Genomic DNA, 17,277 nt, shown 5'->3' on the forward strand with positions numbered 1-17,277 from the left:
ATTTAATTTATTGCAATTATCACCTTTGGTGATTGGTGGAGAAATTAATATCCTAAAACTTATAAATACAGCATCTGCTCTTAAATTATAAACAGTAGCGAGTGCTCTCGAGCTATTTTCCCCAAAATAAATAATTTCTTGTAACAGTAGTAGTAGTGGCCAAGGTGATGTCTAGTAGTTTGTTCACGAGTTGGTATAATTTATTCGTGTTTTTGTAATCTGGCCCTATTTTAGTTTTATAGTATGACCTTTTGGTCTGTCTTATTGCGTATTTGTATTTTCTTTGTATTTTTTTCCATGCGTTGAGTGTGTGTTCGTCTTTTATATCTTTCCAAGCTTGTTCGAGTTTCCTGGATTGTGTTTTTATTTTTTCAGTTCTTCGTTGAACCATGGTATCGAGTTATGCCTACTTGAGGTTCTTGTTTGTAATTGTGCTATTTCGTCCAGTATGCTTTTATCCCATTCTGAGAGGTAGTATATGGAGTCCGTTTGTGCTGTCCATTCGTTTTTGTATATCTGTTGCCAGAATGTTTCCAAGTCTATTTGGCCTCTTGTTCTGTAGGTTGTGTGTTCTTTTATACAGTATGAACCCTTTTTCCGCCATTTTAGGGATAGGTTTAGTTTGTAGTGGTCGGTCCATGGTATTTCTGTCCATTTAATTTCTGTTATTATTAGGTTCTGGTCTGTGAACAGATTGTGTGAGATGAGGTTGAGTGTGTACCCTTTGACATGGGTTGCTTGCCTGTGTGGCTATTTAAGATCCCATGAGTGGAGGAATTCCTTGCATTCTCGTGCATTGGTAGAATTTGGATCTTCTTGGTGGAGGTTAATGTCTCCTAATACTAGTATATTAGAGTTGGTTCCACAAGTGTTTGAAATGAAGTCCATGAAGTTGGTCTGGCCTTCGTTCCAATTACCTGGAGATCTGTAAAACAAGACACAATTCACATGATCGCATAGGGTTTTGTTGTGGATTCTGATTCAGGCAATTTCAAGTTGAGGTGTTATGGACTCGGCAGTGGTTTCGGTGGTAAAGTGGGACCGATAAATTAGTGCTATGCCCAGTGGTGTGCTGGTAAATTTTTAACAACAGGCTCTCTCCCCGGTCCACCTTGGCGCCCCCCCCCCATCCACCTCGGTGCCCCCCCATCCACCGCTGCGCCCACCCACCCACCTCTGTGCCCCCCCCCCCAAAATTGCAGAGCTGGCCATAGCCAGGGGGAGGGGGCAATGCATTACTCTCTCCAGGAAAAAAAATTAAATGATCCCAGGTTCCAATCTAATTCATGTTTAATATGGGATAAAATGCCATAAATAAGTAAATAAATATAAACTTTTAACGTTCAGCACCTGATTCTCAAAGTGGACATATTCCAAACACTATAATGAAAATAAAATTATTTTTTTCTACCTTTGTTGTCTGGTGACTTTGTTTCTCTGATCATGCTGGTCCAGAATCTGATTCTGCTGCTCTCTATCTGTTCCCTTGACTCCGTTTCCAGGGCTTCCTTTCCATTTATTTCTTTTCTTTCCTCCTTTCTTCTTCATTTCTGATCCTCCGCAGACTTGACTGTCCAGTGGATCTAGCTTCTTCCTATTTTCTCCATCCATGTGCAGTTTCTCTCCTCAATTCCTTTTCCCTCATCTAATCTCCTTCCTCTATCTTCCCTCCATGTCCAGCATTTCTTCTCTCTCCCTTCCCTCCCCTCCATCCATGTCCAGAATTTCTCTTGCTCTCCCCTCCATCCATGTCCTGAAACTCTCCTCTCTCCCCTGACCCCCTCTCCCCATCCATGCCCAGCAGGTCTCTCCCCATCCATGCCCAGCAAATCTCTCCCCTGCCCCCCTCTCCCCATCCATGCCCAGCAAATCTCTCCCCTGCCCCCCTCACCCCATCCATGCCCAGCAAATCTCTCCCCTGCCCCCCTCTCCCCATCCATGCCCAGCAAATCTCTCCCCTGCCCCCCTCTCCCCATCCATGCCCAGCAGATCTCTCCCCTGCCCCCTCTCCCCATCCATGCCCAGCATGTCTCTCCCCTGCCCCCTCTCCCCATCCATGCCCAGCAGATCTCTCCCCTGCCCCCTCTCTACATCCATGCCCAGCATGTCTCTCCCCTGCCCCCTCTCCCCATCCATGCCCAGCAAGTCTCTCCCCTGCCCCCCTCTCCCCATCCATGCCCAGCAAATCTCTCCCCTGCCCCCCCTCTCCCCATCCATACCCAGTGATTCTCCTCCCTCCCCTGCCCTTCCCTCCCGCTCCCAAACATGTCCAGCGAACATGTCCTTCGCCCCCACCCTTCCCTCCCACTCCCATCTGTCTTTTTTAATTACCTCCGTCGAAGCCCGCGCTATTTAAAGCCCTGCTGCGTGCAGGCTGTCTCTCCAGGCTTCCCCTGCTTGCTTCGGTGATGTTCGTGCCCTTAGTCCCGCCTTCGCGGAAAAAGGAAATGACGTCAGAATGACGTCAGAAGGCGGGTCTAAGGGCGTGAACGTCACCAAAGCAAGCAGGGGAATCCTGGAGAGACGGCCTGCATGCAGCAGGGCTTTAAATAGCGGTTTCGACGGAGGTAATTTAAAAAGTCAGATGGGAGCAGGAAGGGAGGGTGGGGGCGAAGGACATCGTTAGACATGCCTCGGAGCGGCAGGGGAAGTAAGCATGGCCTGTGATGGCGCCCTCCTGCCATGCTTACCTCCCCCAATGGAGCCGGCTCGCCCCCAACAACAACCGGCTTGCAAGAGCTGTCAAAATTTAACAAGCGGCTCTTGCAAGCCGGACAGAGCCGGCTCCAGCACACCACTGGCTATGCCTCCACCTCTCTTTTCTTTTCTGGTCCAGTGTGTGATTTTGTATCCTGGAGGGCACAGGTCTAGGATTATAGGGTCCTTTTGGTCATGGATCCAAGTTTCAGTGAGGAACAGTAGGTCGAGGTTTTCTGACATGATCCAGTCTGTTAGTATTGCTGTTTTATTTACAGCAGATCTGGCGTTTACATAGCCCACTTGGATTGTATGGAATGGGTCTTCTGTATTTGGTGTTAAGTGGACTTTTGTTAGTTGTCGTTTCTTTGTTGAGGTGAGTTTGTTTGGGCCCTTCTTTCCCTTCTGTTGTGGTTGTTCTAATGTAAGTGTTCTTCCTTTGTTTAGATTGTTAACAGTTTGGTGAAGTGTGGTGTATTTGATCAATCTATGATGATTGTGTAGTATGTGTATGATGTTGTTTTCTGCAAGTAGGGTGGTTAGTGTTAAGTAGATCAGTGTTAGGGAGTAGATTATTGGGAGTAGTTTGAGGGTATTCATTATAGTATATATTTCCTGTGGGTACTATTAAGACCATGTTGCCCCAATCTGCTCTTCTCACAAGCCTGCCTTCTCCGGTTGATCAAATGCAGTGTAAAAGTCTCCTTCTCAGGCACGCCCGTCCTGCTGAAGGTGTCTTCAATTCACTAGCAATAATTCAGTTTTTACTTTGGTTTTTACTGTCAGGCCTTTCAAGCCTTGTCAGTTGTAAAGTCTCAATATCTTGAGATATAATAGGCACTTTATATGCATCCTAAGGTTATATAATCCCTCTAGAACTTCAGATCTTTAAACGCAAAGGACAAAAACTGGAAAGGAGGTGGCGCAAATCTCGCCTTGATGAAGACAAACTAAACTGTAGGAAGCACATGTCAAAGTACCGCCAAGCCTTAACAGCAACCAAAAAACAGTATTTATCTAAATGCATTGCATAGGCTGCCAGTTCAACCAAGCAGTTGTTCAGTATAGTACATAAGTACATAAGTACATAAGTAATGCCGTACTGGGAAAAGACCAAGGGTCCATCGAGCCCAGCATCTTGTCCACGACAGCGGCCAATCCAGGCCAAGGGCACCTGGCAAGCTTCCCAAACGTACAAACATTCTATACATGTTATTCCTGGGATTTTGGATTTTTCCAAGTCCGTTTAGTAGCGGTTTATGGACTTGTCCTTTAGGAAACCGTCCAACCCCTTTTTAAACTCTGCTAAGCTAACCGCCTTCACCGCATTTTCTGGCAATGAATTCCAGAGTTTAATTACACATTGGGTGAAGAAACATTTTCTCCAATTTGTTTTAAATTTACTACACTGTAGTTTAATCGCATGCCCCCTAGTCCTAGTATTTTTGGAAAGCGTGAACAGACGCTTCACATCCATCTGTTCCACTCCACTCATTATTTTATATACCTCTATCATGTCTCCCCTCAGCCGTCTCTTCTCCAAGCTGAATAGCCCTAGCCTCCTTAGTCTTTCTTCATAGGGAAGTCATCCCATCTCCGCTATCATTTTAGTCGCCCTTCGCTGCACCTTTTCCAATTGTACTTTCTTGAGATGCGGCGACCAGAATTGAACACAATACTCAAGGTGCGGTCGCACCATGGAGCGATACAACGGCATTATAACATCCTCACACCTGTTTTCCATACCTTTCCTAATAATACCCAACATTCTATTCGCTTTCCTAGCCACAGCAGCACACTGAGCAGAAGGTTTCAGTGTGTTATCGACGACGACACCCAGATCCCTTTCTTGGTCCGTAACTCCTAACGTGGAACCTTGCATGACGTAGCTATAATTCAGGTTCTTTTTTCCCCACATGCATCACCTTGCACTTGCTCACATTAAACGTCATCTGCCATTTAGCCGCCCAGTATCCCAGTCTCGTAAGGTCCTCTTGTAATTTTGCACAATCCTGTCGCGAGTTAACGACTTTGAATAACTTTGTGTCATCAGCAAATTTAATTACCTCGCTAGTTACTCCCATCTCTAAATCATTTATAAATATATTAAAAAGCAGCGGTCCTAGCACAGACCCCTGAGGAACCCCACTAACTACCCTTCTCCATTGTGAATACTGCCCATTTAACCCCACTCTCTGTTTCCTATCCTTCAACCAGTTTTTAATCCACAATAGGACATTTCCTCCTATCCCATGACCCTCCAATTTCCTCTGTAGCCTTTCATGAGGTACCTTGTCAAACGCCTTTTGAAAATCCAGATACACAATGAGGCTCATTTTCAAAGCACTTAGCCTCCCAAAGTTCCATAGAAACCTATGGAACTTAGCCTCCCAAAGTGCTTTGAAAATATGCCTCTATATCAACCGGCTCCCCTTTGTCCACATGTTTGTTTACTCCTTCAAAGAATTGACGTAAATTGGTCAGGCAAGATTTCCCCACACAAAAGCCGTGCTGACTCGGTCTCAGTAATCCATGTCCTCGGATGTGCTCTGTAATTTTGTTTTTAATAATAGCCTCTACCATTTTCCCCGGCACCGACATCAGACTCACCGGTCTATAATTTCCCGGATCTCCCCTGGAGCCTTTTTTAAAAAAGGGGCGTTACATTGGCCACCCTCCAATCTTCCGGTACCACGCTCGATTTTAAGGATAAGTTGCATATCACTAGCAGTAGCTCCGCAAGCTCATTTTTCAGTTCTATCAGTACTCTAGGATGAATACCATCCGGTCCAGGAGATTTGCTACTCTTCAGTTTGCCGAACTGCCCCATTACGTCCTCCAGGTTTACCGTGAAGTCAGTAAGTTTCTCCGACTCGTCCGCTTGAAATACCATTTCCGACACCGGTATCCCACCCAAATCTTCCTCGGTGAAGACCGAAGCAAAGAATTCATTCAGTCTCTCCACTACGTCTTTGTCTTCCTTGATTGCCCCTTTTACCCCTCGGTCATCCAGCGGCCCAACCGATTCGTTTGCCGGCTTCCTGCTTTTAATATACCGAAAAAAAATTTTACTATGTTTTTTTGCCTCTAATGCTATCTTTTTTTCGTAATCCCTCTTGGCCTTCTTTATCTGCACCTTGCATTTGCTTTGACACTCCTTATGCTGCTTCTTGTTATTTTCAGACGGTTCCTTCTTCCATTTTCTGAAGGCGTTTCCTTTAGCCCTAATAGCTTCCTTCACCTCACTTTTCAACCAGGCCGGCTGTCTTTTGGACTTCCGTCTTTCTTTTCTAATTCGTGGAATATGTATGGCCTGGGCCTCCAGGATGGTATTTTTGAACAGCGTCCATGCCTGTTGTACAGTTTTTACTCTCTCAGTTGCCCCCCTAAGTTTTTTTTTTACCGTTCTTCTCATTTTATCATAGTCTCCTTTTTTAAAGTTAAACGCTAACGTATTTGACTTTCTATGTACAGTTACTTCAAGGTCGATATCAAAACTGATCATATTATGGTCACTGTTATCAAGCGGCCCCAGTACCATAACATCCCTCACCAGATCATGCGCTCCACTAAGGATCAAGTCTAGAATTTTTCCTTCTCTCGTCGGCTCCTCCACCAGTTGCTCCATAAAGCTGTCCTTGATTTCATCAAGGAATTGTATCTCTGTAGCATGTCCCGATGTTACATTTACCCAGTCTATATTTGGATAATTGAAGTCACCCATTATTATCACATTGCCCATTTTGTTCGCGTCTCTGATTTCTTTTATCATTTCTGTGTCTACCTGCTCATCCTGGCGAGGCGGACGGTAGTACACTCCTATCACCGTTTTTTTTTCCCTTTTATACATGGAATTTCAACCCACAATGATTCAAAGGTGTGATTTGTGTCCTGCTGAATTTGTAATCTATCTGAGTCAAGGCTCTCGTTAATAGACAATGCAACCCCTCCACCAGTCCGGTCCACCCTATCACTACGATATACTTTGTACCCCGGTATGACAGTGTCCCACTGGTTATCCTCCTTCCACCAGGTCTCAGTAATGCCTATTATATCCAATTTTTCGTTTAGTGCAATATATTCCAACTCTCCCATCTTATTTCTTAGACTCCTAGCATTTGCATATAGACATTTCAGAGTATGTCTGTTGTTCTTATTTGCATGATGCTTAGTACCTGACACTATTGATTTGACATCTTTTGTCTGATCTTTAGTTGTATTTAAGGGCACTATGAGGCATATTTTCAAAGCACTTTGGGAGGCTAAGTTCCATAGGTTTCTATGGAACTTTGGGAGGCTAAGTGCTTTGAAAATGAGCCTCCTGGTCTACCACGGTCTGTTGTGCAACCTCACTATCCAGAAACCCTATCTCGTCCCTGTTTGTGAGGTATCTTTGCAAGATACCTTTTCCCGAACCATGCGCTTTTGAGCGACTGTCGGCCTTCCCCCCATTTCTAGTTTAAAAGCTGCTCTATCTCCTTTTTAAATGCCGATGCCAGCAGCCTAGTCCCACCCTGGTTAAGGTAGAGCCCATCCTTTCGGAATAGGCTCCCCCTTCCCCAGAATGTTGCCCAGTTCCTGACAAATCTAAAAACCTTGTCCCCGCACCATTGTCTCATCCACGCATTGAGACTCTGGATCTCTGCCTGTCTCTTGGGCCCTGCACGTGGAACAGGTAGCATTTCAGAAAATGCTACCCTAGAGGATCTGGATTTGATCTTTCTACCTAAGAGCCTAAATTTGGCTTCCAGAACCTCTCTTCCACATTTTCCTATGTCATTGGTACCCACATGTACCAAGACAGCGGACTCCTCCCCAGCACTATCTAAAATCCTATCTAGGTGACGCGTGAGGTCCGCCACCTTCGCACCAGGCAGGCAAGTCACCAGGCGATCCTCACGTCCACCAGCCACCCAGCTATCTATATGCCTAATGATCGAATCACCAACTACAACAGCTGTCCTAACCTTTCCCTCCCGGGCAGCACTTGGAGACATATCCTCGGTGCGAGAGGATAGTACATCCCCTGGTGGGCAGGTCCTGGCTACAGGAGTACTTCCTACTTCACCAGGGTGATGCTCTCCTTCTAGGAGACCTCCCTCCTCCAAAGTAGCACAAGGGCTACTAGACTGGAGGTGAACAGCCTACTGCAGCCCCCACAACAGAACCAGCCTGCCCAGTCTAAACTGAACTGCAATGATTTTGCTGCATACTTTGCTAACAAAATTAAAAGTTTCCACCAGGATTCACAGGCAATCCCACCCAGTCCCCAACCAGTCAACAAGGGGTGCACAAACTCACCCCCTCCTGACAGAGACAAATGGGATACTTTTAACCCAATGACAGAGAAGAGCCTTGACAAAATTCTTAGAGACCCTCGATCAACTACCTGCTCCCTCGATCCCTGCCCATCAAAGATAGTGCAGCAGACAAGTATGGGCCTCAAAGAAGGCACCACAAAAATTGTGAACACCTCTCTTTCTAATGGGCAGCTACCAATAGTATTAAAAAGGGCAGTGGTCCGCCCTCTGCTGAAGAAAAGCAACATTGACCAGGACAAACTTGAAAGTTACAGGCCAGTATCCAACATCCCGTTTCTAAGGAAAATCATAGAACAAACAGTTTGTGTTCAACTTAATGACTGGTTAGAAAAGAGAAACTGGCTAGATCCATGTCAATCTGGATTCAGACCTGGTTATAGTACAGAAACGATCCTTGTATCCGTACTAGATGATCTTCACAGAAACCGAGACAAGGGATTTGCCTCGATGTTAGTACTGCTAGATTTCTCAGCAGCTTTTTGACACTGTGGATCATGATATCATGCTAGCACGACTGACAGAAACAGGTATCAATGGAACAGTACTTGCTTGGTTCAGATCCTACCTATCAGACAGGCAACAATCCATAATGTTTGGCAGCAACTCATCACCACCATGGACACTGACCTGCGGGGTACCTCAAGGATCGATACTGTCACCTATTTTGTTCAATATCTTCCTCAAGCCACTAGCTGAGCTGATTTGGTCAATGGACACTCAGTTCTACATCTATGCGAATGATGTGCAGCTACTCATACCCATTGAACCTGACGTACCTATAGCCTTGAATAAACTGATTACCTATCTAACATCAATTCAAGAATGTGCTAAACACAACAAACTTTGCCTGAACCCAAGTAAAACCGAGCTCCTCTGGGTCCTTAACACAAGTGGATACATACCTGATATAAAATCCCTTTTGGGAAGTATGAACTCCCCCTCAAATCACAAGTCAGGAACCTTGGAATACAGTTAGATTCAACACTTACTTTATTCAAGAGCTGCTTCTACTATTTGCGACAGCTACGCTGCCTCTCTCCTTACACCAAGAAGGTACATCTTATCCCAGTTGTACATGCCATGATAACATCAAGACTGAATTACTGCAATGCACTATACAATGGCCTGACTACAAAGGGCCTGCACCAGCTCCAGTTGATTCAGAATGCAGCAGCTAGAAAGTTGCAAGCGACGTGACCATATACACCATTTTTGCAAAAAGTTAATTGGCTACCAGTACAATACAGGGCTAAATTTAAAACTCTGTTTGATCATCAAGGCCCTAAAAGGAAATGGCCCTGAGTAAATGAAAAATAGGATGATCCTCCACACACCGCCAAGGACACTAAGGTCCTCCCAAGGACTTTCACTAACCACACCCTCTCCAAAAGACATTAAACCAATTATACTAATATAAATACACCAAACCACATTCTTCCTGTTGCGGACACCCTGAAGCTCCTGGGAGTCACAATTGACCGAAACCTTACTTTAGATAGTCACGTGAAAAATGTAACAAAGAAGATGTTCCATGCAATGTGGAAGCTTAAAAGAATGAAACCTTTCTTCCCAAGGGAGGTATTCCGCAATTTGGTGCAATCACTGGTATTAAGCCATTTGGACTATTGCAATTCCATCTATGCCGGATGCATAGCACAAACTATTAAGAAAGTCCAGACAGCCCAAAACACTGCAGCCAGACTCATAGTTGGAAAAGCGAAATATGAAAGTGCCAAACCCCTCAGAGAAAAATTACACTGGCTCCCACTAAAAGATCGAATTACATTCAAAATCTGCACCCTGGTTCATAAAGTCATTCATGGAGAGGCTCCGACATATATGTCAGACCTCATAGACCTACCAGTAAGAAATAAAAAAGTTTATCACGCACTTTCTTAAACCTCCATTACCCCAACTATAGAGGACTTAAATATAAATCAATATATGCATCCAGCTTCTCCTACATCTGCATGCAACTGTGGAACGCACTACCGAATGCCATAAAAACAATGCACAATCTGACAACCTTCCAGAAGTTCAAAACTGCACCAGAATAAGCCAACATTGAACTCTTTTAATTTGGTTACTTTTATCACATTGTTATTATCGAACGTTATATCTTGTCCTTGATCTCATATACCTGATATGAATTATTTATTTATTTACTTCTAATTTATTTGATATTTTTATGTATCTTAACTGTAACACTACTCTGTACTTCTCATTCCGTTAATGGCGATCGCCATTGCTGCATAATGTAAGCCACATTGAGCCTGCAAATAGGTGTGAAAATGTGGGGTACAAATGCAGCAAATAAATAAATAAATTACATGATGTGATACCCGCAAGCAAGCCTTCTCCGGAGTAGCCCCACACTTTGGAATGCACTGCCTGAAAGGCTGTGCTTAACACAAGACTATCTCTACTTCAGGAAGCAGGTGAAAGCTTGGCTCTTCAACCAGGCCTTTAATGGAAGAAGTAACTAACTCATTAGTCCCACTCACACACACAAGGAGTGACTCAGGCTGCATATACTGCAGCAGGACATGTTTATCCACTCCTACCCTAGCTGAGATAATATTTAACCATTTCTCTGACCTCATATGCAACTTTCTTTAAATCAATCACCTTACTTTCTAACTCTTCCTACTTTCTTACCTATTTATATGTTACATCTTTGCTTTACCCTTCACTATCAATTATAATGTTCTACTACGTATTGTGCTGACATTGTAAATAGTATACTATGCCATACTTTGTATTGTTTTTGAATATTTTTACTGCTGCAATTGTCTATTGCTTATGTTTGATCTATTCTTACTGTACACCGCCTTGAGTGAATTCCTTAAAAAAGGCGGTAAATAAATCCTAATAAATAAAAATAAATAAAGATAGCCATTTAATTGTAGTGGAACATTTTCAATAGGGCCAAGCTAAGGGACAGGTTATTTTGTTTTTGTTTTTTTTTCCCCAGAGATTTTATTAAATTTTTATGCATTAAACACATAAAGTAAAACAGTAAAGTAGTACAAGGTGGTTAACTACAGAGGTGATTCAAAGCAATGTATACATTTACAGTATAGAAAAAAATTCCCAGATTAATGAGTATTGTTCATGTAATGACTATAGTCCGTTAAAGGAGACCATGTGAATGTCTTTTTGTTGAGGGATCCGGCAAAGATTGCAGAGGCTGTTTCCAGTTTGTGGTATAATAGAACTGATTGCCACCAAAAGTGTTCATTAAGCATTGAAGGATTTTCCCAGCTCGTTAGTATCATAAATTGTCCAATAGTAATTAAGATATCAAACAAGACTCGGTGCAGATATGGCAGGGAGATTTGAGGAGAACAAGATTTAAATAAGATTAATGGGGCACTGAGTTTAACATTAATACGAAATATAGAGCATTTAGAGGCATATTTTCAAAGCACTTTGGGAGGCTAAGTTCCATAGGTTTCTATGGAACTTTGGGAGGCTAAGTGCTTTGAAAATGAGCCTCATGGTATCCCATATTCTCTCCCAAAACTTTTACATTTGATTACACTCATATAACATGTGGACAAGTGTACCAGTTTGTAAATGACAATGCTAACACATGTTGGATTCTGCCAATTTAGCAACATGAAGTTTACGTGGGGTCCATATAGCTCTATGATACAGAAAAAACATAGACTGCATGTTGTTAGCAGAAGACAAGGGTCTGATCAAGGATCTCCACAGTTGTGAATGCTCAGATCGTGGAATGACCTGATCAGTATCTGTTTCCCATGTTTCTCTGAGCGAGTTACTATTTTTGTACTGATGTGATAGCAGAAACTTGTATATAGATGAGGCTATATGCCCATTGTTGATTAAGGTTGTGGCTGTCTGATAGATAGAGGGCTCATGAGTGATAATAGAATCAAGTGTATTTGTGGACCTAATGCAGTGTGATAATTGCATCCATTGGAAAAGGTGCTCTTTGAGAATGTGTTTACTTGTGTTAAGTACTTGAAATGTTAGTAAATTAGTCTGTCCCTTTGTACATAAGTCCTCAATGGTCCAGATTCCACGATCAGTCCATGGCTTCCATAGAAATGTTTTTTGGTTAATACGAAATTTGGAATTATTCCAAATAGGTAATTGCAGAGTGTTATGGATTGGATGGTCTAATATTTTATCTAAGTTCAATAAGCAATTTTTGGTGTTGTGCAGAACTGAGCTTTCCATTTCTGAAGAGATAGTCGACACATAAATAGTTAGATATAGTGGTATTGGGGAGGATATGAGTTGTTCTAATTGAAGCCAAATTGGTGTATAGCCTTCATCTGCAAGAAACCAATAGCAACCTTGTTGTGTAATGAACGCCTTATGATATAATAGAAAATCAGGGAAAGTTAATCCAAAGTTTTCTTTTGGAGCCTTAAGCTTTTTTAGTGATATTCTGGGCATCTTATTTTTCCAAAGAAAAGAAGTCAAGAGTTTTTCTACTTGCTTGTAAAATGAGTTTTGAAATAACATTGGGATCATGCTCAAAATGAAGTTTATTTTAGGGGAAATCATCATTTTGATGGTTTTGATTCTGCCCCAGCAGGAAATATGTAGATGATGCCATTTTAATATGAGATCTTTCAGGAATTTAAGTATATTTTTGCCATTTTGAGTTAGTCTTCACTGGACCAAACTTGCTTTCATTGTGCCATCACCATCCAGATGGATAGGTAGTGCCTTAAAAGGTGGAGGATAAAGGATTTTTCAAAAAAAATTTTCATTTTGTCCCACATTATTCCAAGCAAACTCGGGTTCAATGTGGCTTACATTTTTAAATACAGTGAGACAGAATAATAGAATTCAGTTATATCATGGGAGCAAGTAGATGGGTATGTCTGAAACATTTAACAAAGTTGAAATTAGCATATATATCCAACTGAGCATTTAAAAATCTGTCCTTTAATGATGCCACTTTCAGAAATCATACCCAATAGTATAGACAGTTTTTCAAATATTATCACATGCTGTGATAAAGTCACCTCCAGGATAGTTGGGTTAAGGCAGCTTCAGTCTGAACTACAAGTCCCAGAAGGCATTGCAGGCAAGGAGCCAGGGGGTGAGATGGAAAACCCGGACTGGACTCCTAGCTGCAAGAAGGGAGGACATGGGTGTAAGCTAATAGGAGGTGTAGATTGGCTGCCACTAGGGGGAAAGAGAGATAGGAAACCCTGTGTGCAGGAGCTCCTCATTAGGCTCATGCTCAACTCAGCTGGTATGGATGTGTAGAGAAGCTAATGAGTGGAGAATGATTGGTTGTGAAGGCAGAAGCCAGGGATTGATTAGGCAGGTGGGAAGGAGTCTCATTAGTTCAGTTCAGGAGAGAGAAGGAGAGAAGTATTTGCAGTCTGAAAATCCTTGGGCATGGAGGTCCCTAAAGTACTGAAGCAGGCTGAGATTCCTTGGGCGAGAGGATGTCCCAAAAGTATTGAATTCACTGTGAAGCTGATGCAGGGGAAAACCCTTGGGTAGAAGGAGTCCCTAAAATATTGAACTCTCCTGAATGTAAAGAGGATAGAAGGTAGAAAATGCTGCTGGGTGACTGAACTGTGATGATGAACTGAAAGAACTGTTTGTCTTGGGAATTGAATTACTGTTTATTGTGCACTGGATAAAGAGCCCAGACTGGAGCCTGTAAGCCTGTATTGAATCCTGGTATGTGCTATGCTGCTGTTGGAACTGTGTACTAGAAACCTGCATGGAATAAAAGTCCTTAAGATTGAAGTTACTGGTGGACATCTATTTCTTCATTGTGCCGAGAGCCTGTGGCTGGAGGAGATTGTTCTATCCTTGGCTGCACAAGAGAGGCGCCTGGTTACAATGCACACACCAGAACAGGCATCCATACACACATTGCAAAAGTAAACAACAACTTCTACAGAGTACATCCAACATTTAATTTTTATTTTCTAATTTCCATCTTCCAAAATTCCAGAGAGTAGATGTACAGATCAGCAGGACCCAAAGCAGTCCAAACCAAGTAAAAAACAACACAATACAAAACAAAACAAAACAACAAACAACAACACAGTTTATACCTAATTGCGTTGAAGGCAAAAACACGTGGAGGGGCATAATCAACTGAATTGGAGAAGTACTCAGAGATAGCAGCTCTGTGCAGCTCAGTGGCGTTCCTAGGGGGAGGGAGTGCGGTCCGCCCCGGGTGCACCGCGCGCGCCTGTCCGTCGTTCGTTCCATGCTCCCTCTGCCCCCGGGAGCATGGAACGAACAACAGACAGGTGCGCGCGGCACCCCCCCCCCCCCCCCAGTGGCGTGCACCCGGGCGGGGGGTTCTTTCACAGGGGGGGGGTTGTCCTTTCGCCGGGAGGGGTCGCGCTGCATCCGGGGGGGGCGCTTCACCCGGGGGGCGGGGCGCATCAGCGATCCGCCCCGGGTGTCAGCCCCCCTCGGAATGCCACTGGTGCAGCTTTGTTTGTAACTCATGAGAAAAGAACTGTAGTCTGTTTTCTTGGTTGGTAAGTTATAAAAAGAATATTTTCTCATCTTTATGTGGCCTTCACTTCTTCTCTCCCTAACTGTATCAGTGTGTGGAACATTCTATTGGGTTGGGGAGGGCAGAAGAATTAACATAAATGGTGACCTCCCACATTGAAAACGTGGAGTCAGCTAATTTTCAGTTCTTCCAAATCTTTTGGTTAAACTGTTAACAGGTTGGTAATTGGCTCACTGTTAACAAGAAAGTTTGGTTAATCTGTTACACTGTTTATTGGCTTCACTGTTAACAAGAAAATTCGGTATATCTATTAACAGCCTTTATTTGGCTCGGCTGTTAACAAGAAAACTCGGTTTATCTGCTAACACCTTGTTGGTTGGCCCAGTTGGTAGCAAGAAAAAATTTTTTACATTCAACTAAGGCCACACAAGTTGACCCGGGACGCTGGCAGATGAACCCCTTAAGGAACCTTTTGATAGTAAAACATCCAGGGTCAGCAGCGAGACTCTTGGATAAGCCATTTGGCATATAGCTTCCGGACTCGTTCGCTGGAGTGCCGGATAGCCTCTCGGTACTGGTATCCTGTTCTTCCTTGTGCGTGGCCTTCACTTCTTCTCTCCCTAACTGTATGAGTGTGTGGAACATTCTATTGGGTTGGGTAGGGCAGAAGAATTAACAGGCGCCCAAGTTTTCATGAGGGTGTCCTCGCAGGACAGCCCCGCGAAGGGGCGGGGAAACCCGTATTATCGAAACAAGATGGACGTCCATCATTCGTTTTGATAATACGGTCGGGGACACCCAAATCTCAACATTTAGGTCGACCTTAGAGATGGTCAACCTAAATGTTGAGATGGTTGACCTTAGAGATGGTCGACCTTAGAGATGGTCATCCCTGGTTTTCGGCCATAATGGAAACCGAGGACGCCCATCTCAAAAACAACCAAATTCAAGCCTTTTGGTCGTGGGAGGAGCCAGAATTCGTAGTGCACTGGTTCCCCTGATATGCCAGGACAGCAACAGGGCACCCTAGGGGGCACTGCAGTGGACGTCACAAATTGCTCCCAGGTGCATAGCTCCCTTAACTTGGGTGCTGAGCTCCCCCCCAAAAAAACCCAAAACCCACTCCCCACAACTGTACACCACTAGCATAGCCCTAAGGGGTGAAGGTGGCACCTAGATGTGGGTACGGTGGGTTTGTGGTGGGTTTTGGAGGGCTCACATTTACCACCATAAGTGTAACAGGTAGGGGGGGATGGGCCTGGGTCTGCCTGGCTGAAGTGCACTGCACCCACTTAAACTGCTCCAGGGACCTGCATACTGCTGTCATGAAGCTGGGTATGACATTTGAAGCTGTCAAAACATTTTTTTAAAGTTTTTTTTTTTAGGGTGGGAGCTTAGCGGAGTTCAAAAAAGGTTTGGACGGCTTCCTAAAGGAAAAGTCCATAGACCATTATTAAATGGACTTGGGGAAAATCCACTATTACTGGGATAAGCAGTATAAAATGTTTTGTACTTTTTTGGGATCTTGCCAGGTATTTGTGGCCTGGATTGGCCACTGTTGGAAACAGGATGCTGGGCTTGAAGGACCTTTGGTCTGTCCCAGTATGGCAATATTTATGTACTTATGTACCCTTAGGATTCACCTTTGGGTTTAAAAAGCAAAACTATGTGCATGTAAGGACTGGATAAACAAATTAAAACAAAGTTTACAGCAAATGCCCTTAATATGTAATACTTGGTATCAATAATGAAAAAGTGATGGAATATTCACATTGGAAGCAGACTGAGCCAGTGGCGTACCAAGGGGGGGGGGGCGGTGGGGGCGGTCCGCCCCAGGTGCACGCCGCTGGGGGGGGGGGTGCCGCGCACCTGTCGGCTCTTCGTTTTCATGCTCCCTTTGCCCCGGAACAGGTTACTTCCTGTTCCAGGGCAGAGGGAGCATGAAAATGAAGAGGCGGCAGGAGCGCTGCACCCCCCCCCAGCGGCATGCACCCGGTGGGGGGAGTTCTTTCACCGGGGGATCGGGGGTTCTTTCGCCGGGGGGGGGGGGGGCATCGCGCTGTTTGGGGGGGGGGCGCTGCACCCGGGGGGTGGGGCGCATCGGTGATCTGCCCCGGGTGTCAGCCCCCCTAGGAACGCCACTGGACTGAGCCAATAAATTTATTTCCCATTCAACATAATTAACTTTGTATGAACTTGGCGGCTAATAGTGTGCTGAATTGTAACATATATAACAAAGTAACATAGTAAATGATGGCAGATAAGGACCTGAACGGTCCATCCAGTCTGCTGAGGTGGAAGGAGGTGTTTCAGAGAGCTCTGCAGACTTCCAGTGGGAAGGGAGTGAGGCCTAGCTCCCTCCCCATGAGGAAGGCCTCTGGGGAGTGTTCCCCAGGACAGGCCCAGGCCATGGGGCCTCCTGGGCCCAGGGACCAGAGGGTCAGGAAAAGCGGTCCCCTCCCTGGCAGTGCCGCAGGGAGGAGGGAAAGGAGCCCTGTGAATAGAAGAGGGCCAGACTCCAAGGGAGGAAGCCAGACCGGTACCCCCCTCGCGGCCGCACGACATCCAGCAGGTGAGGGGGGGAGAGAGCTGGCAGAGGCCCTAGAGAAGAGCTTGTCTGAGAAGGAAAGAGAGGTAATGGAGATCTGTCAGGAGGCCCTGCCGGAGGTGGAGGAGGAAGGCAGTGAGGACAGTGACGATCTAGAGGAGGAAGAGCTGGACTACTGCCAGGATCCAGAGGACCCGGCCAGTGGCATAATTAAAAGGGTGAAGAGAATT

Source organism: Microcaecilia unicolor, chromosome 11, assembly GCF_901765095.1.
Source record: "Microcaecilia unicolor chromosome 11, aMicUni1.1, whole genome shotgun sequence".
NCBI lineage: Eukaryota > Metazoa > Chordata > Amphibia > Gymnophiona > Siphonopidae > Microcaecilia > Microcaecilia unicolor.